This window comes from Mercenaria mercenaria, chromosome 5, assembly GCF_021730395.1.
Source record: "Mercenaria mercenaria strain notata chromosome 5, MADL_Memer_1, whole genome shotgun sequence".
Taxonomy (NCBI): domain Eukaryota; kingdom Metazoa; phylum Mollusca; class Bivalvia; order Venerida; family Veneridae; genus Mercenaria; species Mercenaria mercenaria.
The window spans coordinates 77025582-77053252 of record NC_069365.1 but is presented as its reverse complement, the minus strand read 5'-3'; the positions used below and the strand labels follow the sequence as shown (position 1 = coordinate 77053252).

Genomic DNA, 27671 nt, shown 5'->3' with positions numbered 1-27671 from the left:
ATATGAATTTGTAAATACTGAATCTGAAAATCACCGGTTACTTCGATTACGATGAGTTAAAGAAAATCATTCAAATTGGTATCAAAGTGTTATTATAATTTGGAGACAAGGGGTGTTGATCAGGAAGCAAGTCCAAGAAATAATCATAGTTGATGCTATTTGGATATCTTATATGTTGTGCTTTAGCCTACATGTTTTATATATTAATATCTACTCATTATTTTCATTGTTACACGACAAATCTTCTTTTTTGAAGTTGCAGAAACATTAGCTCAACCGGAAATAAATAGATTTGATCAGAATACTTTAACAAAAGGAAGTATTGATGAAATGGAAACAAATGTTCAGTGGCAAATCAAAACATGCTAATCTATCTCTTTGTATATCAAGTGAAAACCAGTTCAGTTTTTCAACTTTGTTTATTATATTTACTATGCAACATATTAATACTGAAGGTGTGTCAAATGTTCCTCGTGTACTTTCAAATATTTGTTAACTCATCAGATCTGTCCAAATGATACTTTGAATTACTTTCATCAATCACAAGTAGATGTAATATCAAATTATAGTTTTATTTGTTTGTAATCTCTGTTTAACTGGACCACTGGTACACGCCTTGTGCAAAATGCTAAATGATCACTCATTCTTCTGCCATCACAACAACTCCTCATGACTTCACCTCCGAATCCATTGCAACATGGTTACACCTGTATTTATGAAAAGAAAAATGTAATGATTAATATTAGTAAATCTTTATGATATAAAATCATTCACAAAAGGTGTTATCTGTTTGCAAAGATTTAGATACAGAAGCAAAAATACAGTTATCAGCTCTTAGTGTCAAATCACAGTATTAATTGAACTGTAATATACTCCTCATTTATGTGTGTTGGGCATGTTGACAGGTATATTAATTAAAAGTATGCAAGACAAGCTGAAAAGTAGACTGAAATACAAGAGCTGTTTGAAAAACACATATCCCCACTGATAGCCTTAAATATTTAATGACCTTGAACTTTGACCCAGGTTCAAGTTTAATAGGTGTCTTCTATTAAAGGAGACTAAACATCCTATAAAATTGGAAGTATGTAAGTCAAACAGACCTTCGGGTGTTGAATTAAAATGGATTTCACCCTAAGTGACCATGACCTTTGACCCCATGACCCGGAAATTATTAAGGGTCATCTTCTCAAGGAGACTGGGTAAATTAGATTTGCTGATATTGATCTATAAAGGATACGATGCTAAGTGACCTTGATCTTTGACCCAGTGGCCCAAAATTCATAAAGGTCATCTTCTAAAGGAGACCAATCAACCTATGACATTTGAAGTATGTAGTTCAAACAGATTTTAAGATATTGCTTTAAAATGGATTTGACCCTAACTGACTTTCACCTTTGACCTCATGACCCAGAAATTATTTGGAGACTAAACATCTAATAAACTATGAAGGTTCAAGTCCAAATGGTTCTCAAGATAACCAGTGAATGAAGTACAGCCATGCAATACAAAGTCTCCTGGAAAGCACCTAATTTTCTCTACTGCAGTGCAACATTATGAATATATATGATATCTGTCAGTGATGTATAAACAATATTGTATATCTATATGTACAATATGTTGTATCAAATACTTGGATTAAAATTTGCATATACAAAAACCTACAGATGTTTATTGTTGAGTAACATCCATAAATATAAACGAGTGTCAGAATGTCACAACATACCTAACATCCACAAATATAAACCAAAGTGTCAGAATGTCACAACATACTCCCGTCAAAGCAATTTCTTTACACTAGCACCTGCATTTCCATATTGATTTTTATTGGCCAATTATAAAACAAGAGGGCCATGAAAGCCCTGTATGGCTCACCTAATCTATTGACCTAAAGATCATCAGGATTAACATTCTGACTAAGTTTCATCAAGATATGGTCATAAATGTGGCCTCTAGTGTGTTAACTAGTTTTTCCTTTAATTTGACCTAGTGACCTAGTTTTTGACCCCACATGACCAAGATTCCAACTTGGCCTAAAGATCATCAAGATTAACAGTCTGACCAAGTTTCATGAAGATACAGTCATAAATTTGACCTCTAGATTGTTGACAAGCTTTACCTTTGATTTGACCTGTTGATCTAGTTTTTGACCCCACATGACCCAGATTCGAACCTGACCTAGTTCTAGACAAAGGTTCTGATCAATTTCCATGAGTTTCAAACTTAAATTCAGGTCTCTCGAGTGTTAACAATCTTTACATTTGATTTCATCTGGTGACCTAGTTTTTGACCCTACCTGACCCAGATTGAAACTTGACCTAAAGATCTTCAAGATAAACATTCTGATAAAGTTATCAAGATATTGTCATAATGTGGCTTCTACAGTGTTAACAAGTGAATGAAGTATTGCCATGCAATACAAAGTCCCCTACTGGAAGGCACCTAATTTTCTCTACTGCAGTATAACATAATGAACTGATATCCGTCAATGATGTATAAACAATATTGTACAATATGTTATAACAACACACTTGGATTAAAATGTGCATATATAAAAACCCATTGTTGTTTTCATATTGAACTGTTTTAGCTGATTATAAAAATGTTATCATATAAGTTATTTATAGTAACAACAAAGGGAAATTAATCTTAAAAAAAACTAGAACTGTCACAGGAGTGACTCATACCCCCACCATAAGGTCTTGTCACAGAAGATGGCAACCATAAGAAATCTTAAAAATACTTAGTCTTTGGAGTTCTTCATCCTGGGCTTCCACATATAAGTAATACTAGTAAATATAAAAAATCTCTAATATTAGAGATACACTAAAAGTGAATACAAAAAAGTGTCTTACCTACCCATGTTACCACAGAAAAATGTATTTACTTTTTACATAGGACTTATAATAAAAAAAGTTAGAAAAATACCTAAAATATTGAAAATCTAAATATAGGATTTCTAAAAATAGACTAATTCCTGGAATTTAAGGGGAAGAAACTCAGTACAAAAGTTAAAAAAAGGTTACTTCCCTTTGGCTCTAAGCCAATCAGAATGAGATATACCGGTAGTGAAAATACATCAAAATTAACCTTAAATTCTAGATAAAAGGGGACACAATTCAAGAAAAATTGGTGTCAGAGTTATGCATCTTGTGTCACATGATGAGGTGGAACATCTATTTTAAGTCTGAATCAAATCCATTCAGTAGTAACTGTGATATAGTGAAAATACATCAAAATTAACCTTAAATTCTAAGTAAAAAGGGGCATAATTCATGAAAAATTGGTGTCAGAGTTACGCACCTTGTGTCACATGATGTGGGTGATGAGGTGGAACATCTATTCTAAGTTTGAATCAAATCCATTTTGTAATAACTGAGATATAGTGAAAATACATCAAAATCAACCTTAAATTTAAAGTAAAAGGGGACATAATTCATAAAAAATTTATATCAGAGTTAAGCACCTTATGTCACATGATCTGGGTGATGAGGTGGAACAACTATTTTAAGTTTGAATCAAATCCATTTAGTAATAACTGAGATATAGTGAAAATACAACAAAATTAACCTTAAATTCTAAGTAAAAGGGGACATAATTCATGAAAACTTGGTGTCAGAGTTATGCACCTTGTGTCACATGATGTGGACACATGATGTGGGTGATGAGGTGGAACATCTATTTTAAGTTTGAATCAAATCCATTCAGTAGTAACTGAGATATAGTGAAAATACATCAAAATCAACCTTAAATTCTAAGTAAAAAGGGGCATAATTCATAAAAAATTGGTGTCAGAGTTATGCACCTTGTGTCACATGATGTAGGTGATGAGGTGGAACATCTATTTTAACCTTTAGCATGCTAGGTAAATTGTCGTCTGCCTGAAATGTCGTCTGCTAAAATTGTTAAGTTCATTCAATTTACTCCAAAATTGGAAGAAATATTGTCAGAGTAGCAAACAGCTTGGAACCTGATCAGACGCCGATTTAATCGGCGTCTGATCTGGTTCCAAGCTGTTTGCAAAGGCTGTTAAATTCGCCCGCAGCAGGCTAAGGGTTAAGTTTGAATCAAATCCATTTAGTAATAACTGAGATATAGTGAAAATACAACAAAATTAACCTTAAATTCTAAGTAAAAGGGGACATAATTCATGAAAACTTGGTGTCAGAGTTATGCACCTTGTGTCACATGATGTGGGTGATAAGGTGGAACATGTATTTTAAGTTTGAATCAAATCCATTTGGTAATAACTGAGATAATAGATTTCGGGACGCGACGGGACGGGACGCGACAAAACTGACTCCTATATACCCCCCTCAAACATGTTTGGTGGGGGTATAAAAAAAAATCTATATAATATAAGTCTACAAGAAACTCAACCAGGTAAGGATAGGTCAAAATACACCTAAAAATTGGATGTAACATGCATGTTGTACCACAGAAAAGTGGTTTCGATTTTTCTCTACCGCCAGTAATAAAAAAGTTACAATAAAATCTATTTATAGTAAAACAAAGGGACGTAATTCTAAAAACAAGGGTGCCTCATGGTGGTGAAAATTTGGTCCAAGTTACATCAAAATCTCTCAATGCATAAAGAAGAAATGGTCCGTACAAAGTCATTCCTGAATTTGACCTTTGACCTCTAAATATGACCTTGACTTTAGACCTAGGGACCTGGTTCTTGCGCATGACAATCCGTCTTATGTTGGTGAACATTTGTGCCAAGTTACATCACAATCCCTCCATGCATGAAGAAGAAATGCTCCAGACAAAGACATTCTTGTGTCTGACCTTTGGTCTCTAAGTGTGACCTTGACATTAGACCTTGGGCCTGGGTTTTTGCGCATGACATGTTGTCTCATCCAGGGTAATATTTGTGCCAACTGATATCTAAATCCTGTTTTGCATGACAAAGTTATAGACCGGACAGGAAAAAAATCCTCTTGACCTTTGATCTCAAAGTGTGACCTTGACCTTTAAGCTAGAGTACTGGGTGTTGCGCATGACATGTCGTCTCATCATGGGGAACATTTAACCAAGTAATATTGTAATCCCTTGATGGATGACAGAGTTCTGGATTGGACAGGAAAAAAACCTTATTGACCTTTGACCTCCAATTGTGACCTTGACCTTTGAGCTAAGGGTCTGGGATTTGCGCATGACATGTTGTCTCATCGTGGGGAACATTTGTGCCAAGTAATATTAAAATCCCTTCATGGATGGCAGAGTTATGGACGGGACAGGAAAAAACTGTTGACCTTTCATGGTTCATACACATTCTTTCAGACAAAATTCCCCGACATTTCCCTGACATGAAAGCATTTTTCCCTGACTTTTTGGTTCGGTACGATACAAACCAAGTTACCTAGTATGACTTTTGTTATCTTAAAATGTGCAAATTTAGTGGTTCAATTTTAAATGAAAAATAGAATGTTGGCCTCCACCACCACTACAGCCAACCCTTACCTCCTTTTTTGACAAACATTTACATTGTTTAATATTTTGTTTATTCCAAATCAACTGGATATGGAGCTGGTGATTATACAAAACACACTGGCAAGCAAACTGACATGAATTATCATGCATTAAAAAGTAATCAAATACACTGTTTCAAACAAACAAATGTTTTTATGTTATGAGCAATAGACAATAAAGCAATTACTTTTGGAAACCTGAACATATTAGCCAGATCGAACTGTTTTTCTGAACATAGCTTTACTAAATTACATTAAAATGGAATTGTCATTCTGATTACCAATTAAAAAGAGTAACATCTATAGGATATATACCATGCAAAACACCTTGGTAGCAAAAGCATGTCTTTAAGGTACTGTAGATAATATTATGTTCAATTTTATATAAGCACATAAAATAAGCCCTGCATAATTAAGTGACAGTATTGCATACTATTATATACAAGCAAGCTGATCAGCCCCATATCCAGCACAACAGCATAAAAACCACTAAATGTTCACAAAATGTTAAAAGAGTTGTACAGGTTAAACAACTAGCTATAATACACGTGGTTAGATTGAATTAACTAGTACTATAACAAAGGCAATGAATCTATAGGATAAGGATTCTATATAAAACAGCTATTAAGCACTGAAATATTTCATATTTACAAGCACAGGTTGCCATTGAACAAGACAACAATACAAAGGATTTAGGAAGTGTTCAGTTTCTCTTGCAGTGATGATATCTTGGCATCTAGCTCAGTAAGATCCTTTTTCATATCTGTTGCCTTTGCCCGGAAAGCATTTGACTTGGAAAGTAATTCAATTTTCCTTTTCTTTTCAGCCTCCAGAGCAATGTCATCTACATCTTTTTGCATAGTTACTATAGATGACTCAAGTTTTCTTTTGTTTTTTTCTGAGATTGGACAACTCTTTTTCAAATATAGCCATCACCAGATTTGCTCAGGAGGTAAGGGGTGCAAATCCCTTTCAGTTTCTTCTATATGGAATTTTAAAAATATGTAGAATATAGATATATGCATATAATTTAAAATTATGCTTTAATTGTTTTAAGTGTGATAGCTTTCATGAAAAAGGAAATATTTGAAGAAACTGCCTTAACCTTTACAAATTGTTGCCTAACCAGATCAGAAAATTCCCTGACATTTTCCTGCCATTTTCCAAATTTCAAAATTTCCCTGACATTTTGTAAAATTCCCTGACCTTGAAAAAAAACATTTTTTCCCTGACTTTTCCCTGACGCGTATGAACCCTGCGGCTTTGACCCCCAATTGTGACCTTGACCTTGGGGTCCGGGATTTGCGCATGAAACGTCGTCTCATCATGGAGAACATTTGTGCTAGGTGATATTAAAATCTCTTAATGAATGTCAGAGTTATGGACCGGACACGAAACAGACCCTGTTCATGCTATGTTAACATTTGACTGCTAAGTGTGACCTTGACCTTTGAGCTAGGGGTCTGAAAGTTGTGCATGACACATCGTCTTGTTATGAGGTGCATTTGTGCCAAGTAATATTAAAATCCCTTCATGGATGGGAGAGTTATGGACCGAACAGGAAGAACGCCTTGTAGACCTTTGACTTCCAATTGTGACCTTGACCTTTAAGCTAGGCGTCAAGGTTTTGCGCATGACACGTCATTTCATCATGGGGAACATTTGTGCCAAGTTATATTAAAATCCCTTCATGGATGACAGAGTTATGGACTGGACACGAAATTGCAGACAGACAGAATGACGGAAAAGCGCATTCCTATAGTCCCCACCAGAAGTGGACTAACAAGCTTTACCTTTGATTTGACCAGGTGACCTAGTTGTTTACCCCATCTGACCCAGATTTAAACTTGAACTAAAGATCATCAAGATTAACATTCTGACCAAGTTTCATTAAGATATGGTCATAAATGTGATTTATCGAGTGTTAACTAGCTTTTCCTTTGACTTGACCTAGTGACCTAGTTTTTGACCTCACCTGGCACATAACTAAATGTGACCTAAAGATCATCAAGATTAACATTCTGACCAAGTTTCATTAAGATACGGTCATAAATGTGACTTATAGTGTTAACTGGCTTTTCCTTTGATTTAACCTGGTGACCTAGTTTCTGTTTTCACTTGACCTAGATTTTAACTTGACCTAAAAGTCATCAAGATGAACATTCTGACCAAGTTTCATAGAGATATTATCATAAATGTGACTCAGAGATTGTTAACAAGATTTACCTTTGATTTGACCCGGTGATCTAGATTTTGACCCCAGAAGACCCAATATCAAACTCATCCAAGATTTTATTAAGGGTTACATTCTGACTAAGTTTCATTAAGACTGGGCCAAAATTGTGACCTCTAGAGTGTTAACAGTCAAATTGTTGACGATGCGAGACACTGGGCGATCACAAAAGCTCACCTCCTCAGTTGAGCTAAAAACTTATGTTATTTATAGTAACAATGGGAAGTTAATCCTATATACAAACAAGAAAAAATATATGTAATATTTATAAGTCCACACTAAACTCTTAACCAGGTAGAGATAGGTCAAAATACACCTACAAGAGGGTCATGATGACCCTGGATCGCTCACCTGAGTAATATGAGCTACATGTTTCAAATGTCAAACTGATAATTTAGAAATTTTTTAGAAGATTTTCCGATGTACAATCAAGTAACCCTTGGGGCGGGGCCAATTTTACTCCAGGGGTCATGATTTGAACAAAGTTTGTAGAAGTCTACTAGGCAATGTAACATATCAAATATCTAAGATCTAGGCATTCTGGTTTATTTTTAGCAAATTTTGAAGTTTTCCCTATGTACAATCAAGTAACCCTTGGGCCTGGGTAAATTTGACCCTGTGGGGTCAAGATTTGAACAAATTTTGTAGAGGTCCACTAGGCAATGCAACATGTCAAATATCTAAGATCTAGGCCTTCTGGTTTATTTTTTGAAATTTTTTGAAGATTTTTCTATGTAAAATCAAGTGACCCCTGGGGCGGGGTCAATTTTGACCCCGGGGATCATGATTTGAACAAATTTTGTAGAGGTCCACTAGGCAATGCTACGTGTCAAATATCTAATCTCTAGGCCTAAGTTCTGGTTTATTTTTAGAAAATTTTGAAGATTTTTCTATGTACAATCAAGTAACCCTATGGGGCGGGGTCAATTTGACTCCGGGGGTCATGATTTGAACAAATTTTGTAGAGGTCCACTAGGCAATGCTACATGTGAAATATCTAAGCTCTAGGCCTTCTGGTTTATTTTTAGAAATTTTTTGAAAATTTCCTATGTAAAATCAAGTGACCCCTGGGGCGGGGTCAATTTTGACCCAGGGGATCATGATATTAACAAATTTTGTAGAGGTCTATTGCTTGAACAATTGATAACCAACGTTTTCTAGGTTTTTTAAAGACAAACATTCTGACAAGATTTTATATTGTTCATGTAGAAAATTCGGTATCTTCAATGGTTCATGGATAAATAGTTTTTTTTACATGATTTGAGTTAGTGGTCTTGTGCTTAACAGCTTATGACCTAGTTGTAAAATTGACCTAAACTTTAGTATGGACTGTTCTATATACATGTAGATACAAGTACAAAGGGCTATAAATCTTGGCTTCCTCAAATAATGCAACTGAAACTTGCAGGAACATATTTCTTTATAGCAGTTAACAGTTCTACCACATTTTATACTACGAGAAATGACTATGGAAGGACGGCTGAAAAGATGGTCTGCCAAAGCCAAAACTATACTTCCGCCTTCGGCAGGGTATAACAAAAGAAGCCCATTATGAACTATGAAAAGGTTGTGTATAGAAAATGGTTGCCATCCTATACTTTATATACTGTACCTATTTTTGTATTGTCATGTTATCTCTCTTCCATGAAGTATCTCTGCCCATAATTTTTATGACTGTGGTGATTTGTTCATTTGTAGGAACTGATTCTCTTGGATCCGAAGACTGTTTGACACTGCTCAGTCAAAAAAACCTTCAGAATGGCAAACATCTGAAAAGACATCTAAAAATATAAAATCATAAAAATCGTATTATCATACTGTGTATATATGTAAATATTTAATCAGTTTACAACTTTGAAATTCCATTTAAAATTTCCATTTAAACAACCTAGTTATATTATTTGTATGGTGAAAAGTGCATATATCTAATTGAAAATGAAATTTGCCGAGATATTATGTCCATTAACATAGTGTCCAAGTTTAATGATAGCACAGCCACTTATGCAATATATATCAACAAGCCGACAATGCATTCATATCACAGCAAAGAAAAGACCTAACCTTAACGAAAGCTGCCAGAGGACAGCAACGCTCGACTACTAGTATTCAACAATCTTGTCAATTGAATATTGAAATCGAAAAAGAGGCAAAATTTTGTAAAATTGCAAAATAGGGTTAGGGAACCTGTGCAATGCATATCAGCTTATAACAATGGAAATTTGTGTTAAGTTTCAATCCATGATTCCAACTAGTGGGTACTAAGAGACTAGTTAACATACAAAAACCCAAGAAACTGCAAAGTTGGAATAGGGGCATAATATTTTGAAAAATACAAAGTAGAGTTATGGAACCTGTGCACTGCATATCAGATCATCACAGTGAACGTATGTGAATTTCAATCCATTCCCTTGATGGGTACTGAGATACTGGCTTACGCATGGGTAAGTCCAACAGCTCTACCTATTCTCTGAAGAGTCGAGCTAAAAAGATTGACAATTGTGGAATGTAATTTGCCAACAGAAAATTAAGCAAGGCCTTTTACTAGCCAGATAGTTTTTACCCTGAATTCAGACTGACAGCCTGCACTATAATTCATTATATTGTTTTTCACAGAAACATCTAGACTACTGTTTTGATTTCTCATTACTTGGTACTGATTCTCCAAAGGGTTTTCAATGGTTTGTGCACTTTCACTCCACAACAGCATGCTTCTGTTTAAAGACATTACCACTATAACCTATTGAAATAAAAAAAAAATTTACAGGCATTGTTCCATATCATTGCTGCATTTTGTAAATTTAACAAAATTTTCATTGAAAACAGTCAAGTAGTGACCTAAACATCCTTCATTACACAATCATGAAACTGTTAAGTTTTCATTTAATTCAGCTAAAATACAGTGAAATAAAATGTTTGAAGTTATTTCTTATCACACTGATAATGTTAACAAACAGATAAATGCTTATTAATTAAGGTTTAGGAGTGTATCTTCAAAACACAGAAATATCTGATAAACGAACATCTTTAAAATTAATCCACCTGACCATTACATGCTCTGCTGTGCTGTCCCATACATGGATACTTAAAATATTCTCAACAAGAGGGTCATGATGACCCTGTATTGTTCACCTGTTAAATATGCTAAATGCAATATATGTAAGGTCTGTGCCCTGTGGTTGAAGAAGATTTTAATTTTACTACTACCTGGTACTTTATCTATGTGACTCCGGGGGTCATGATTTGAATAAACTTGTGATTTGAGTACTTGAACTAGTTTTTGACCCCACATGATCCAGGTTTGAACTTGACATAAAGGATCATCAAGATGAACATTCTGATCAACTTTCATGACAATAGGGTAACAAGAGCTCATCGAACACGAAATGCCACCCTTGATGCATTCAGTAATTGCACAAGGAAAAGAAATTATATGCTCACTGTAAACAAAAGTTCTACCATTCTGGTTTAATCTGACCTTGACCTTTAACCTATTAACCTAACAAGAGATTACAGATTGATCTTGGCGTCAAATTTCATTTAGGTACAAAACAATGTGTATGTGGTCCAAATTTGAAAGCGGTGGCTTGAGAAATGTGAAAGCAGGTCACTAGATCAATTTCAAGGTAAAGTTCATTTCGGTAAACAGAAATATGCATGTGCTTCGAATCTGGAGGCTGTAGCTTTAGAAATGTGAAAGTAGGTAATAGATAAAAATCAATGTCAAATTTCAATTCAGAACACAAAAATATGCATGCAATCCAAATTTGAAGCCTGTACCTTCAAAAATGTGAAAATAGGTCACAAGGTCAATCTCAAGATCAAAGTTCATTTCGGTACACAAAACTATGCATGTGGTTCAAATTTGAAGGCTGTAGCTTGAGAAATGTGAAAGTAGGTCACTAGGTCAAAATCAAGGTCAAATTTTATTTCGGAACACAAAACTATGCAAGTGGTCCAAATTTGAAGCCTGTATCTTCAGAAATATGAAAGTAGGTCACTAGGTCAATGTCAAGATCAAAGTTCATTTCAGTACACAAAAGTACGCTTGTGGTTCAAATTTGAAGGCTGTAGCTTGAGAAATGTGTAAGTAGGTCACTAGGTCAAAATCAAGGTCAAATCTTATTTTGGAACAAAAAACTATGCATGTAGTCCAAATTTGAAGCCTGTACCTTCAAAAATGTGAAAGTAGGTCACTAGGTCAATAACAAGGTCAAAGTTGTTTTCAGTACACAAACCTATGCATGTGGTCCAAATTTGAAGGCTGTAGGTACAGAAATGTGAAAGTAGGTCACTAGGTCAAGATCAAGGTCAACTCATGTCAAGGTTCATCTTGCCACTTAAAACTATAAATGTGGTCCAAATTTGAATGATGTAAGTTATGGACATGAAGATTCAAAGTTTTTCCCTATATAAGTCTATATGAACCATTTGACCTCTGAGGCAGGGCCATATTTGACCCGAGAGGGATAACTTGAACAACTTTGGTAGAGAACCACTAAATGATGCTACATTACAAAATACCAAAGCCATAGACTTTGTGGTTTGGACAAGAAGATTTTCAAGGTTTTTGCCTATATAAGTATATGTAAACCATGTGACCCCCAGGGCGGAGCCATATTTGACCCTAGGGGAATAATTTGAACAATCTTAGTAGAGGATCACTAGATGATGTCATATACAAAATATCAAAGCCCTAGGCCCTGTGGTTTTGGACAAGAGGTTTTTCAAAGTTTTTTCCTATATAAGTCTATATAAACCATGTGACCCTAGGGGTGGGGCCATATTTGACCCCAGGGAAATAATCTGAACAATCTTGGTAGAGGATCACTAGATTTTGCTACATACTAAATATCAAAGCCCTAGGCCCTATGGTTTTGGACAAGAAGATCAGAAACCATTTAACTGTTCCTGGCCAATGTGACCTTGACCTATGACCTAATGACCTCAAAATCAATAGGGGTCATCTGCTGGTCATGGCCAACCTAACTATCAATTTTCCTGACACTAGGCCCAAGCGTTCTTGAGTTATTGCCTGGAAACCATTTTACTGTTCCTGGTCACTGTGACCTTGACCTTTGACATACTGACCTCAAAATCAATAGGGATCATCTGCTGGTCATGACCAACCTCCCTATCAACTTTCGTGACCCTAGGCCTAAGCGTTCTTGAGTTATCATCCGGAAACCGTTTTACTCTTCAGGGTCACAGTGACCTTGACCTTTAACATACTGACCTCAAAATCAATAGGGATCATCTGCTGGTCATTACCAACCTCCCTATCAACTTTCATGATCCTAGGCCCAAGTGTTCTTGAGTTATCATCCGGAAACCGTTTTACTCTTCAGGGTCACTGTGACCTTGACCTTTAACATACTGACCCCAAAATCAATAGGGGTCATCTGCTGGTCATTACCAACCTCCCTATCAACTTTCAGGATCCTAGGCCCAAGTGTTCTTGAGTTATCATCCGAAAACCGTTTTACTATTCAGGGTCACAGTGACCTTGACCTTTGACATACTGACCTCAAAATCAATAGGGGTCATCTGCTGGTGATGACCAACCTCCCTATCAACTTTCATGATCCTTGGCCCAAGCTTTCTTGAGTTATCATCCGGAAACGGATAGGTCTATATTCCGACCGACCGACAGACCGACCGACATCTGCAAAACAATATACCCCTCCTTTTTCAAAGGGGGGCATAATAAATGTTGCCCCTTGAATGTTATCAAGTGTTCCTTTGATCTGAGTGTGTGACCTAGATTTTTACCCCAAATGACCCTGTTTCAAACAATTGCCTGGCTTAGGGATCATCAAGATAAACATTCTGATCAAAATTCATGAAGACAGGATCGTAAATGCTGCCTCTACAGTGTTAATAAGTCTTTCCTTTGAATGTGCAGGTGACCTAGTTTTGACCCCACATGACACGAAACTGGCTTAGGGATCATCAAGATAAACATTTTGAACAAGTTTAATGAATATAGGGTCATAAATGTGGACTCTAAAAAGTATTAACAAGCTTTTCCTTTGATTTGAATAAATGACTCAGTTTTGAATCCACATCTTGTCCTTGGAATATTCAAGATAAACATTCTGACCAAGTTTCATGAAGATAAGGACATAAATGTTGCCTCTACAGTGTTAACAAGCTTTTCCTTTGAGTGGTGACCTAGTTTTAGATCCCATATTACCCAGTTTCAAACTTGGCCTAGGGATCATCAAGATAAACATTCTTTCCAAGTTTCATGAAGATATGGTCATAAATATGCCCATGCTTTTCCTTTGATTTGACTTAATTTTTTAACCCACATGACCCAGTTTCGAACTTGACCTAGAAATCATCAAGATTAAAATGACTGTGACCATGTTTCATGAAAAAGCTCATAAATGTGGTCTCAAGATTGTTAACAAGCTTTTCCTTTGATTTGACTGGGTGACTTAGTTTTTGAACCCATATGACACAGTTTTTAACCTGACCTAGAGATCATCAAGATAAACATTTTGTGCAAGTTTGTTTTGGGTTTAACGCCAGTTTTTCAACAGTATTTCAGTCTTGTAACGACGGGCAGTTAACCTTACCAGTTTTTCTAGATTCTGTACCAGTACAAACCAGTTTTCAGCAAGTACCTGCCAACTTCCCTACATAAATCAGAGGTGGAGGACGAATGATCTTAGACACAATGTCTTCTATCAAACTGCCGCAGAGAAAATATGCCCTGCCTGAGGAACGAACTTATGACCCCGTGATCTGTAGACCAACGCTTTACCTTCTGAGCTAAGCGGGCGTATCAAAAACCTTTATATGGCTAAATGGGCCAAAATTTTAGAGGCATTAACTCTAGAACCAATGATGGAATCTAGTCGTTTTTGTTTTTTTTTAAGTATTGAGACCTTATTTTGACAAGTTGTATATAAGTGTGGTTAAAATTGAATGTAAAATTTCACTTCTATCGAGTTCATACGGTAAAATTACAAATTTTGGTTCCTTCAGGGGCTGTTAGTCTGGAACCTATGATTGGATCTGACAGATTCATCATGGAATCTAAGATTATATTGATGTGAAAAATATTTTGCAAGTTTGTATCAAATCAAAACATAAATGAAGTGACTATATGGCTGCAAAAGCAAAAATAGCAATTTTGGCCCTTTTCTAAGCGGTAATAACTTTGGAACCAATGATATGATCTGGCCAGATGTTATACTCACACAAATTATGTACAAGTTTAATTAAAATCAATTGCAAAATGTGGTCTCTATCATGTTCAAAAGAAATTGTGGATGGACCACGATGACAGACGAAGGGCGATCACAAAAGTTTACCTTGTCACTAGTGACAGATGAGCTAAAAAGTTGTTCCCTTATAAAAAATGAATACCATTTGTAAAGAAATAAAAATAAAACTATATTCCATCAAGTTTATGATGTGAAATTTCAGCAATGGGTGATTATTGCAAATGCATTGAAACAAAGATATGTAACAGTTCTTTGATAGTATTGATTTTTCAAAGGCGCTGAACTGTTTGTAAGTGTGGCCCCTTTATGCTGCCCTTTTCCAGAATTCAAGCTGTAAACTGTCAGTTGTTGTGTCGAGTAACATACATGTTTTATAGGCTGTTCAATGGACAAGACAAGATACACATTTGACTTCTAAGTGTAACATTGACCTTGGAGCTAGGGGTCTGGGTCTTGTACATGGAACGTCATCTCATAAATAGGGAACATTTAAGCAAAGTAATTTCAAAATCCCTTCATCAATGGCAAAGTTATGGACTGGACAAGAAACAGACACTGTTAACCTATAATTGTGACCTTGACCTTAGAGCTAGGGGACTGACACTGACATGTCTCATTAAGGGGAACATTTAAGCCAAGTTATTTCAAAATCCCTTGATGAATGGCAGAGTTATGGACCGGACACAAAACAGACCCTGTTGACCTTTGACTTCTGTGACCTTGACCTTGGAGCTATTGGTCTGGGTCTTACGCATGACACATTGTCTCATTATGGTAAACATTTATGCCAAGTTATTTCAAAATCCCTTCATGGTTGGCAGAGTTATAGACTGCAGGGATATAAATTAGCAGGAGCCAAGTAGCCCATGGCCCCTTGATTTTGGGCTGGGCCTCTAAATTGTTGAAGAAAATGCTCATATACCTAACGTTAAACATTTATTTTTGACAGTCTGTGCCCCTCAATAACAAGAGCTGTCACAGGAGACAGCGCACTCGACTATTTCGCTGCTGGATAGTGAAACTGGGCACATTTGTTGAAGCTGGAGCTGTCACTGGAGTGTTTAATGACTCCAACGTGGATGAAATATTGGATAATAGCTAGGGTCTGTATCAAAAGAATTAAGTAATAAGAGAGATAAGGATCAAGTGTATCAAAACATTAAATATTAAGTATAATTCTTAGCAAAAAGGGGGTGTAATTCATGAAATATTGGTGAAACAGTGATGCACCTTGTGTCATGTTAAATCAAATCCATTTTGTAATGACTTGAGATACAGTGAAAATGCATCGAAATTAACCTTTAAATCTAAGTAAAAGTGGCATAATTCATGAAAAATTGGTGCTAGAGTTATGAACCTTGTGTCATATGATGTGGGTGATAAGGTGGAACAACTATTTTAGGTTTGAATCAAATCCATTCAGTAATAACTGAGTTAGAGTGAAAGTGCATCAAAACTTTAACCTAAAATTATAAGTAAAAAGGAGGGATAATTCATGAAATAATGGTGCAAGAGTTATGGCCATTGTGTAATATGATGTGACTGATGATGTTGAACAACTATTTTAAGTCTGAATCAAATCCATTTAGTAAAAACTGAGATAAAGTGAAAGTGCATAAAAACTTAACCTGAAATTCTAAATAAAAAGGGGGATAATTCATGAAATATTGGTGCAAGAGTTATGGCCCTTGTGTCATATCATGTGAGTGATGATGTTGGAACAACTATTTTAAGTGTTAAGTTATAATTGAGATAAAGTGAAAGTGTACCAAAACTTTAACCTGAAATTCTAATCAAAATGTGGGATAATTCATGAAATATTGGTGCCAGAGTTATGACCCTTGTGCCATATGATGTGGGTGATGATGTTGAACAACTATTTTAAGCTTGAATCAAATCCATTTAGTAATAACTGAGATAAAGTGAAAGTGCACCAAAACTTTAACCTGAAATTCTAAGTAAAAAGGGGGGATAATTCATGAAATATTGGTGCAAGAGTTATGATCCTTGTGCCATATTATGTGGGTGATGATGAGGAACAAGTATTTTAACTTTGAAGTAAATCCATCAAGTAATAACAAAGATAAAGAGAAAGTGCGTCAAAACTTTAACCAAAGTGTGGACGCGGAAGGATGCCGACGCCAGGTCGAGTAGGATAGCTCTCCATACTTCGTATAGTCGAGCTAAAAATAGCTAGTTTATATCCCTGGACTGGACACGAAACAGACCTTGTTAACTGTTGACCTCTAATTGTGACATTGTCCTTGGAGCTAGGGGTCTGAATCTTGTACATGACACATCTCATTATGGTGAACATTTATGCCAAGTTATTTCAAAATTCTTTTATGGATGTAAGAGTTACAGCCCAGACAAGAATTTACCGGACGCACACACGGACAGTGCGATTTTAATATGCCATCTTCGGGGGCATAGAAAACTGGTTTTGTTGTCATGAGATTTTGCCTGATACATGTTCTTACAAATTTTAAATAGAGATATGCATTCACTGTCATTGCAGTCAGAAAATGTTTCCTTTCTTTTTATAAAAAAAACAAGAGTGATAGACTGTCACAAATTACACCCGTCATCGAAACTGGCCTAATTCAAGGGCCATAATCCAAGAGTGCCTGGGGTGATATTGCTGGTTATCGAACTTGACTGAGATATTATGCCCATGAACATTATCTGCAAATTTGAGGAAGATCGGATGAAAGCTGTTTCGACTTATTGAGAGCGGACAAGGCTAAATTCACACTTTTGCCAGTAATTCAAGGGCCATAATCAAAGAGTGCCTTGGGCGATTTTGCTAGTTACAGAGCTTGGCTGAGATACTATGCCCACAAACATTGTCAGCAAGTTTGGTGAAGATCAAATGGAAACTGTTCGACTTAAGAGTGCGGACAAGGCTAAATTAGCAGATTTCGAGTAATTCAAGAGTCATGACTCAAGAGTGCCTGAGGGGATTTTGCTTTTTATCAAACTTGGTCTAGATATTATGCCCACAAACGTTATCTGCAAGTTTGTGGAAGATCGGATGAAAACTGTTGGACTTAGAGAGCAGACAAGACTAAATTTGCAGTTTTTCAAGTAAATCAAGGGCCAAAAACCAAGAGTGCCTGGGGCGAACTTGCTGGTTATCAATCTTGGCCAAGATATTATGCCCACAAACATTGTCACCAAGTTTGGTGAAGATCGGATGAAAACTGTTTGACTTAGAGAGTCGACATGCATTTGGACGCCGACCGCCACGGGTGTTCACATAATACGCCCCGCTCTTCCAGAGACGGGCGTATAAAAAGCTGAAAACATAACACAAATTATGTCAGGCACTATTTACCATAGAATAGTTTATGCTGCCAGGCCATCAGTCTTTGCAAGAGCACCTGTGACCGTACCAAAAGTTAAGTCTTCATACACTGGCTGTAACATCTTTTCCTGAAAACACAAGCCAACAAATAACATTAAAAATAGAAGTATAACAACAGTAATAAACAAGAGCTGTCAGTGGACAGCGCGCTCGACTATTCTCAGTGCTTGATAGTATAATATAAGCTATGAGTAAAACTATAACATTACAATAAGCATATTCTAAGTCAAAAAAGGGCAATAATTCAGTCAAAATGCTTGATAGAGTTGCCTCCTCCTTTTTACAGACTGGGGTCATGATGGTTAACAAGCATGCAAAATATCAAAGCAATATCTAAATGGACTTTGAAAATATTTGGGGTGGTACGCAAACTTTAACATTTATTCCAAGTTGAAAAGGGGCCATAATTCAGTCAAAATGCTTGATAGAGTTGCCTCCTCCTTTTTACAGACTGGAGTTATGATGGTTAACAAGTATGCAAAATATCAAAACAATATCTCAATGGACTTTGAAAATATTTAGGGTGGTACGCAAACTTTAACATTTATACTAAGTCGAAAAGGGGCCATAATTCAGTCAAAATCTTGATAGAGTTTGCCTTCTCCTTTTAACAGACTGGGGTCATGATGGTTAACAAGTATGCAAAATATCAAAGCAATATCTCAATGGACTTTGAAAATATTTGGGGTGGTACGCAAACTTTAACATTTATTCCAAGTGGAAAAGGGGCCATAATTCAGTCAAAATGCTTGATAGAGTTGCCTCCTCCTTTTTACAGACTGGGGTCAAGATGGTAAACAAGTATGCAAAATATCAAAGCAATATCTCAATGGACTTTGAAAATATTTGGGGTGGTATGCAAACTTTAACATTTGTGTGAAGCTCACGCTCACGCACACGCACACGCTAACTCCGGGGCTAGTCGAGCTATTTCTTTTGAACCATTTTGGTTGCAAAATATCCTTTGTAAACTGTTGAAAACACATGTCAAAATTGAGATGTCAAAAACATTTAATATCCCTTTGGATAGAAATAGTACATGTACCATAATGTTGAGCCTGTTTCTTGTGGACAAACCACCTCAGTGACTCAAACATTTTAGTACATTAAAAACAAGAGGGTCATGACGACCCGAATCACTCACCTGAGTAATATGAGCCACATGTTTCAAATGGCAACTTGATGCTAAAATATTAAGAAAGTAGATCAGCAGGTCACATTCATGGTCACTGAAAGTCAGTTTTAAGACCAGTGTGCAAAACTGTACATGTCATCCAAATTTCAAGGCTGTATCTTAAAAAAGCAAAAAAGCAGGTCAGTAGGTCAAGGTCACAGTTAAGTGACCCCTAATCACTGGGGGTCATCAGGAAATTTAATTAGTCTAGGAAATATGATCTGATAATGTTTGAGTTACTTTTTCCTACATAAGTCATAAGAAGTGACCCCAGGGCGGGGCCTCTTTTCAACCCAGGAGCATAATTTGATAAATTTTGTTAAGAGATTCACTAGGCAATGCTACACACCAAATATTAAAGTCCTAGGCCTTGAACTTTAATTTTTCATTTCTATAGGCCGTTGTGATTAGGATAGCTCTAGTAATTATTCGAATAGTCGAACTAATAACATTCATACACACAACATACAGATCCTGGACATTTGATACTTTACAGTACTATAACCATTATTTACAAACTGTATTTTATTTGGTTATTTTACTATTTATCAATCTTTATTTATTTTATCCTATATAATGGTCATTTTATCATATATAATGGTATGTGATTCATAATTACGTGGTTGCATATGTAGCTGTTAAGATTATATTATCTAAAATTTAGGTAAAATATGTCACACTTGGTACCTGAGGTAATGCCAGTGTTACTTTTTAAGTCATAAAAGTTGTTACATCAAGGACATAATTATAGTGCATACATTTCAAAATTTTTAAAGATTATCATTCTAATCATTATATTTTTTTACAAAAACCTCGTAACTTTTTTATGTCTGAAACAGTATTTGATGTAGGACAGTTGTTTCATTTTATATGTAGGACAGTTGTTTCATTTTATAACTGTACACTAATTATAAATACTTTCATATCATTACACTGTGGTTATAAAAAATCCTGTACTAAAAGCTGTCAATCTTGCCAGTTTTAAGCAGCCTAGTAATTGTGGCAAATATAAGAAATTAAAATCATTCATATTTAACCGTTGCCTTTGACCTGTTGTCCCTCTTACTGGTTTTTATTATTGTTTAAATATAAGAATAGACTGTTCTACTTAGATGTGTCATGTATAGTCATACCTAAATGATACAGAACTTATAGACATTAAGTGCAAAATTATGTATATAAATCTCCAACACCATGGCAGCACCATTTACCCTGCACAAATTCTTACACTGTGTAACACAGCTGAACTTTCTGGCAAAAACAGCTCCTGTCTATGTAAGGTATGAATTAAGTGTTCTACTTTGCCTGAAGAATTTTTCAAACTCGCTACATTGCTGTAAAAACATACGAAATACAAACCGAAGAAACTACAATTTATTCCCACATAGCAGCACTTTTTCCAGTGACCAGTGTGAATTACAGTTACCATTGTGCAACTGACCCATCAACTTGAGTGAGATTGAAAGTCCTGTAGTTGTACAACATCTGAAAAACGATGGAAGCCAGTCTTATTATCTTTCATTAAATAAAGGAACAGACGCATTCTCACGTAGGGGTGACAAATGAGATATGAAAAAAAATCAAATTTTTTACTTTTAGAGTGACGGTTGATTTAGTGATAATACAGATGCATAATATGAACTGCTATGCTTTCCGAAGTTTTACCAGTACAACTAGTCCACTTTCTGAAATATGGCATCATATTTATAACAACTAGGAATATTTTTTTCATCATTTTTGTGACTTACCCTTCGCAACTATTGTTTTAAGTGTGTAAATTTTGCACACCTACAGCTTTAAAATAGTATGTTTTTCGGTTTTGGTACATTTTATAAATTCGATCATTTGTTCAAATGCATGCAAATAGCATAGCCTTCATATACTAGTAAATTCAAAATAAAACAAAAAATAAATTTTATTCAAATGAACCAAATAGTCTTTTGTCAACTTAAGCAGTTTAGACATAGAAATTGAAAATATAATTGTTTTGCTCTTTCCTGACTGGGAAAACCTTCAGAATTTAACCAATCATGTTACAAAAAGGAACCGACATTGCTTAAATCCATAAAAGTAAGGCACTCAAATCGTCCTGTAAATGATGTGAGACATCTCGTAAATGATTGTTATCTACATAGTGCACAAATCAAGCCTGACGTAACTATTATATGGCAAAGTATCATAAAACATATAAGATATTCAAAGAAAGATTTTAATCACTACTTATCCAGACTTCAGTGCCAATTTTGGAAATAATATTAACATGAATTCGTAATTCAGGTAACGTATTTGTTCTAAATGAACTTAGTCAGATTAACTAAAAATTGCACTGTGTAACAAATATCAAAACAAATATTTGTAGGGCTGTCATTGATAGAAACGATATCGATGTATCAACGATATTTTCTGGTCGATCGATTATCGATTCCCATTTTCAAAAATCGATTTTTTATATAGAGAAAAAACAACTGTCTAGATAAACACTCAGACCCTCTAAAACAACTTTTTCTGCCTGCAAAAATGTGCCGAAAGTTGTCAAAAATGGTCATGTCTAAACTTGTACCGTAGCAGTCTTTTCCCACTAGCCGGCACTGTATATGGGTAGAAGTAAAAAGGGCTCAACTTCAGAATCTATTTGCAAAAAGTTACGTTGTCCGGTCTTGAAAGGTCGCTTCGTTGTTTGTGCATGTAAAAACATAGAGTATATATACTGTTTCTACGTCAATCTCGGCTTTTTACTTGTTCGCGTATAGCTGATCACTCAGTAAAAGGTACAGAATTTAGCTAGTGCCCGTAACAATAACAATCAAAGATGGCCGAAGAGGAAGCCGTCGCCGGCTTAAATAGTGGAAAAACAGTCAAAAGACGGAAGGAAAAGCTTTGTTCTGGTTCGTAGAAACACAGGGTGTTGCTTAAACATGCCTTTCAGTACAACAAACAAACAGTCAAACACTACAAATTTGAGGCCCATTGAAAACTTGGGCTGAAGTTAAAAAAGAAAACAAAAAAAACAACAACAAAAAAAACAAAACACGCGGTGCCAGTACCTAATCCAAATGTAAACTTGTGCAAGGTAAAAATTAAGACAGGGTATGAAACAGGCTAAAAATAAATAAAAACATTGTAAATAAATAAATTAATTAATTTAATAAATAAATAGATATCTGTGGAAGAGAAATGCAGAATTTTAGCTGTTTGAAACCCAACTCCAGTGCCTGGTATTATAGTTTACTAGGTTGTAAATTAGGATAAATGCAAAAAAGGAGTGAAGGCACAATGAAGATCTATAAAAGATTTCATTAATTTTCATTTATTTTATTTATTTCATAGATACAAATACAACACAATCAAACAGTAATATAAAAAGTAGGCAAAAAAAAAGACATAACATTAACAAGAAGGTATATAGCATGCCCATAAACAAAGAGATTGTTAATCTAACTTAATAATCGATATATCGATGTATCGTCGATATTTGTCTTCCGATATATCGGTATCGTCGATATGCAAAAGACCCAATCAATGACTTCAGACTTTGAGTTGTATATTCGACATCCCTTATTTCCCCCGTCATCCCTTAATTGCCGAAGCGACATGTTATAAAATCCAATAATCACCCCGATTAATCCGTTAGTGTATTCGAAAAGCTTCCACGTGCTTACCCGATAGTTTAGGAAAGCGATGCCAGTTAAGATAACCGATAAACCAATGACAGCTTCCTATGTGGAACGTGTGACATAAATTTCATCGTAGCTCCGCCTTTAAATCCTTTGACAGGCAGTATCTTGTGATGTGTACATGAAAGTGACTGTTTTCGCAAGTTTTTAGATTATACATGTCATTAGATATAATGACAGATGATTCAACAATTATCGTCCGAATATTTTTCGCAATCAAGGAAAGACAATGTAAGGTCAATTAAGTAAAAAATTGTGCAACACGGTAAAATGCTTTGAACAATTATCGCCGTAATATTAATGTTTTTCACATGTATGAAATGTGTTTTCTCGGGCGGAATATCGAAAAGACAATGCAAGAATTAATGTTTTCTGTCGTCACTTTCAAAATAGAACTTTTAGAGAAAAGTTTGAAATACCCTCCATGCATTATTTCATCACGAACGGACACTTTGGTAGAACCACCGACCTTCCGTAAGCCCTCACATGAAGAATTCAACGCCCTGAGTGAGGCTTGAACCCAAATCGATGAGGGGCAAGTCATTTGAAGTCAGCGACCTTAACCACTCAGCCACGATCACAATTTCAGAATCCCTCCCAGCCACGCCGAATGGCCAAAGGAAATCGGGCATTGATCCAAAATGGAAACCAGTGTTTCCCTGGATGACAGTCAGATTGTGTTGTTTTACATGTATGTACAATAAACAGTGGACATTTTCAAAAACTTAAAATGGATAAGTTTTCAGCAAATAAACTCCACAGGAATAGAAGACATAAACTTTAAACAAATAGATCTGTTTGCAGTGCTAAAATTGTGTTGTTTTATTTACAATAAATAGTAAATGAACATTTTTAGCAACTTAAAATTGATAAACTTTTAATTGTCATTCAGCAAATAAACTCCATAGGATCTTTTATGACCCAATATCTTTATTTGTTCTTGTTGTGCATGTAAATGATGCTTATTAATCACTGAAAATACCACTATGTTTTTCACTCTGAAATGCACCAGAATGCACCAAAATGAGTTGCAGTAACACAAAATTTTCTGGGGTAACCCTAGAACCCTGTAACACATCACCGTTTACTAATAAACTTTGATAATGTGGCAGTTGACCTAAATCCAATCAACACTGTTTATTTTCCAGTACAGGTAAATCCAATATTTACTTTACAATACATCTATGACGGATTATTTTTGAACATCCCTGGACTTATTGGACTCAACTGCCACATTATCAAAGTTTATAAGTACTCTGCAAACTTGGTAAAACAAACTTTAGTTTTCTTCGTATGTTGGTCAATGTTTGTGTCGCTCAAAACCATGGATAACTTGAGCATTTTGCTCATCCCCTTGCGACTTCGAGCGAGCGGTGTTTTACTGTATGTTCATAATCGGGCTTGGAAAAAAATGGTCATTTACGGGACGCATTTTATTTGCAGAGCCATCTCCTTTCAAACCATAACACAGGCATGCATTATAACATATTATTTAAGGCAGTGGCTAGCGAACCGGAATCTGTTCCCTAGACTCCAGACTTATTCGTCCGGAATCGGTTCTCTAGCCAAAGTACTGGGCATAGGCTAGGGAACCGGAATTTTTTTTCTATGCATATAGCTGCCGAAATTCACATTGTTTCTTTTGATTAATAGCGAGCTCGAGCAGAGGGCCTGCTCGAGAATCGAGCTTTACAGTAACGCAAGTATACTTCCACACTTGGTGATGGATTTGAAAAGTTTCGTCGGAAGTTCTTAAAAAGCGCACCCTAACAGATAGGTGCTCACAGGAAGTACTTCTTTCCGGAGTGAATACAGAACTTCATTCAATTGCTAAAAAATATTCATCACTCAACAGTAATGAAAGAATGCTTTCCAGCTGTTTGAAAAAAATATTATTTTCATTTAAAAGATCAAGCATCGGCCAGAAAATGGAAACACTGTCATAATTTAATAAGCAGAAAGAAACGGGAACGCAGTAATGACGTCACCGTGACACCGGTTTCCCTTAAGGTAGCAGGGTACACTTTCGAATTTTGACCCCCGTCAATATTTGTTATAAATAGAACATCGTGATTTTGGATGTCTGTAAATTAAGGTGAGAGATAATGATTATTAATTCTTTAGAAAATTTATACAGCCGACACATGTAAAATTCTGATGTCCGTTGGAAAACTAACTGCTGGTAGCTTTGTATGATCAATGAGACACCTTTTCGCGGAAAAATTCAAATCACGGAAGGGTTCTGTGCTTGTTGATTGATACTCAGGAACATTTTCGTTATTTTGTGAAAAAACGAGCTGGATGGGCCTCCATTCCGTTTATGTCCTGACGTTCAGTAAGGACCATTAAACTGAGAAATGCAATAAAATTGGACATTGTTCTTACAGCGGGATCATTGTAGGCTGTTCAAAAGGTGCGAAATTGATGATTTTGGCATGCTATTTTTCATGGATGGTGTAAACCTTCTTTTTCGATAACTTTCTTTATTCTTGTATGAGAATCCTGATCTTGCCATTAATTAAAAGCACAAAACATGCACACAGTTTATAAAATGGCCACCCTAATTTTGCTCATAGGGGAAGTGCAATATTGCGATTCGCTACATGTAAGACCGTCCGTGCCCAAAATTTTCGCATCTAAGTGTACCTTGCTACCTTAAGGAAAATCTGCCAAAATTAAATTTTGAAAGAACTCTTAAATTTGTGCGGTTTCAAATAGTTTAGAACCTCTTCTTCGATATTCTAAACTTTCTGGGCACTTAAAACGCTACCTGACGGCACAGTAGCTCAAAAATGTTACGGTGAGGACACATAAAAGCATAAAAGTCAATATACACGCATACGATTTTTTTAGATTCTAGCTCCAGTAACAAGGTTCTGGTACTGTAAAAACATCATTTTTATCGTAATTAACCCACACAGCGCATATTTGGCCCACCAGCTATGCATTTCGTCAATCAGGGGGATGGTCGGACGGTGGGGACCCCATGAAATAGGAAAATAGGGGGTGGGGACATTTTATTTTCGCAAAATGGTGCAGAATTGCCCTTATATCATTCCTAATGACAAAATACGTTAAATCATGCCGGAAAATGGTAAAAACTGATGTATTGTACGTTCTTTGTCTCGTAGCGACGATTTGTAAATTTTGGCTAAGTATGTGCATTAGGGGTGGGCAAGTTTAGAGCCTCTCCTACAGACGTCTTTTCATGTTATAGAAAACATTTTTATTTGGTTGAATTTGCGAAAGACTTATAAAAGTTCAGAACAAGTAAAACCCTCTTTTGTTCATTAACTGAAAAATCTTAAGGTAGCAGGGTACACTTTCGAATTTTGGCCCCCGTCAATATTTGTTATAAATAGAACATCGTGATTTTGGATGTCTGTAAATTAAGGTGAGAGATAATGATTATTAATTCTTTAGAAAATTTATACAGCCGACACATGTAAAATTCTGATGTCTGTTGGAAAACTAACTGCTGGTAGCTTTGTATGATCAATGAGACACTTTTTCGCGGAAAAATTCAAATCACGGAAGGGTTCTGTGCTTGTTGATTGATACTCAGGAACATTTTCGTTATTTTGTGAAAAAACGAGCTGGATAGGCCCCCATTCCGTTTATGTCCTGACGTTCAGTAAGGACCATTAAACTGAGAAATGCAATAAAATTGGACATTGTTCTTGCAGCGGGATCATTGTAGGCTGTTCAAAAGGTGCGAAACTGATGATTTTGGCATGCTATTTTTCATGGATGGTGTAAACCTTCTTTTTCGATAACTTTCTTTATTCTTGTATGAGAATCCTGATCTTGCCATTAATTAAAAGCACAAAACATGCACGCTGTTTATAAAATGGCCACCCTAATTTTGCTCATAGGGGAAGTGCAATATTGCGATTCGCTACATGTAAGACCGTCTGTGCCCAAAATTTTCGCATCTAAGTGTACCTTGCTACCTTAATTTTTGCAACGTATGGTATTCACAGTTACAGGTATGGTGTCACTAAATGTAGACTTTTTGGAGCACTTTTAGAATCTGTCCGTAGGTAAAATCTGCATAATTTGCAATATCCAGTACCTGTATGGTTTATATAAAGGTAAGGCTTTTTTAGTTTGTATATTTCATAATTGGGGGGCTGCTGCCCCCCACACCCCCCGCATTTTCTAAACCTGGCGAGGAAAATATATCCATGCTACCATATCGATAAATAAAAGAATGCCCAAATAACAAGAATAGCTACGGACAGATTCTAAAGTCTAGCCGACTTTTTCAAGTGAATGGGTTCTCCTGAATTCTTGTGAGTAGGGAATAGTTTCTTTGTGACAAATAAATGATGCATAATATTTTCAGCTAAATCCGATTTCTTTGAGCTCGCTTTGAGGCTTTGCCTTATTTCATATTATCATGCATGTTATTATCTTAACTAATTTAAGTTAACCATTTCAGCAAGCAATACCCTTGCCTTTATCAGCATTTACCGGCGTTTATGGTGTCTTCGAAATGCACTCGGAAATAG

The 27671-nt window shown here is 35.8% G+C and overlaps 1 protein-coding gene and 1 long non-coding RNA gene across 2 annotated transcripts in view; one reads left to right on the top strand and one right to left on the bottom strand.

Annotated features, from left to right (window-relative positions):
- The window catches only part of LOC128557158 (uncharacterized), a 252569-nt gene that overhangs the window by 4815 nt on the left and 220083 nt on the right, over nt 1-27671 (top strand). The window lies entirely within an intron of this gene.
- LOC123544942 (uncharacterized) lies at nt 401-27671 on the bottom strand. The gene is made up of 5 exons (XR_008371072.1): nt 27634-27671; nt 20843-20968; nt 18280-18377; nt 9320-9488; nt 401-707 (listed from the first exon to the last, which is right to left on the bottom strand). It is a non-coding gene; the product is annotated as an uncharacterized LOC123544942 (long non-coding RNA).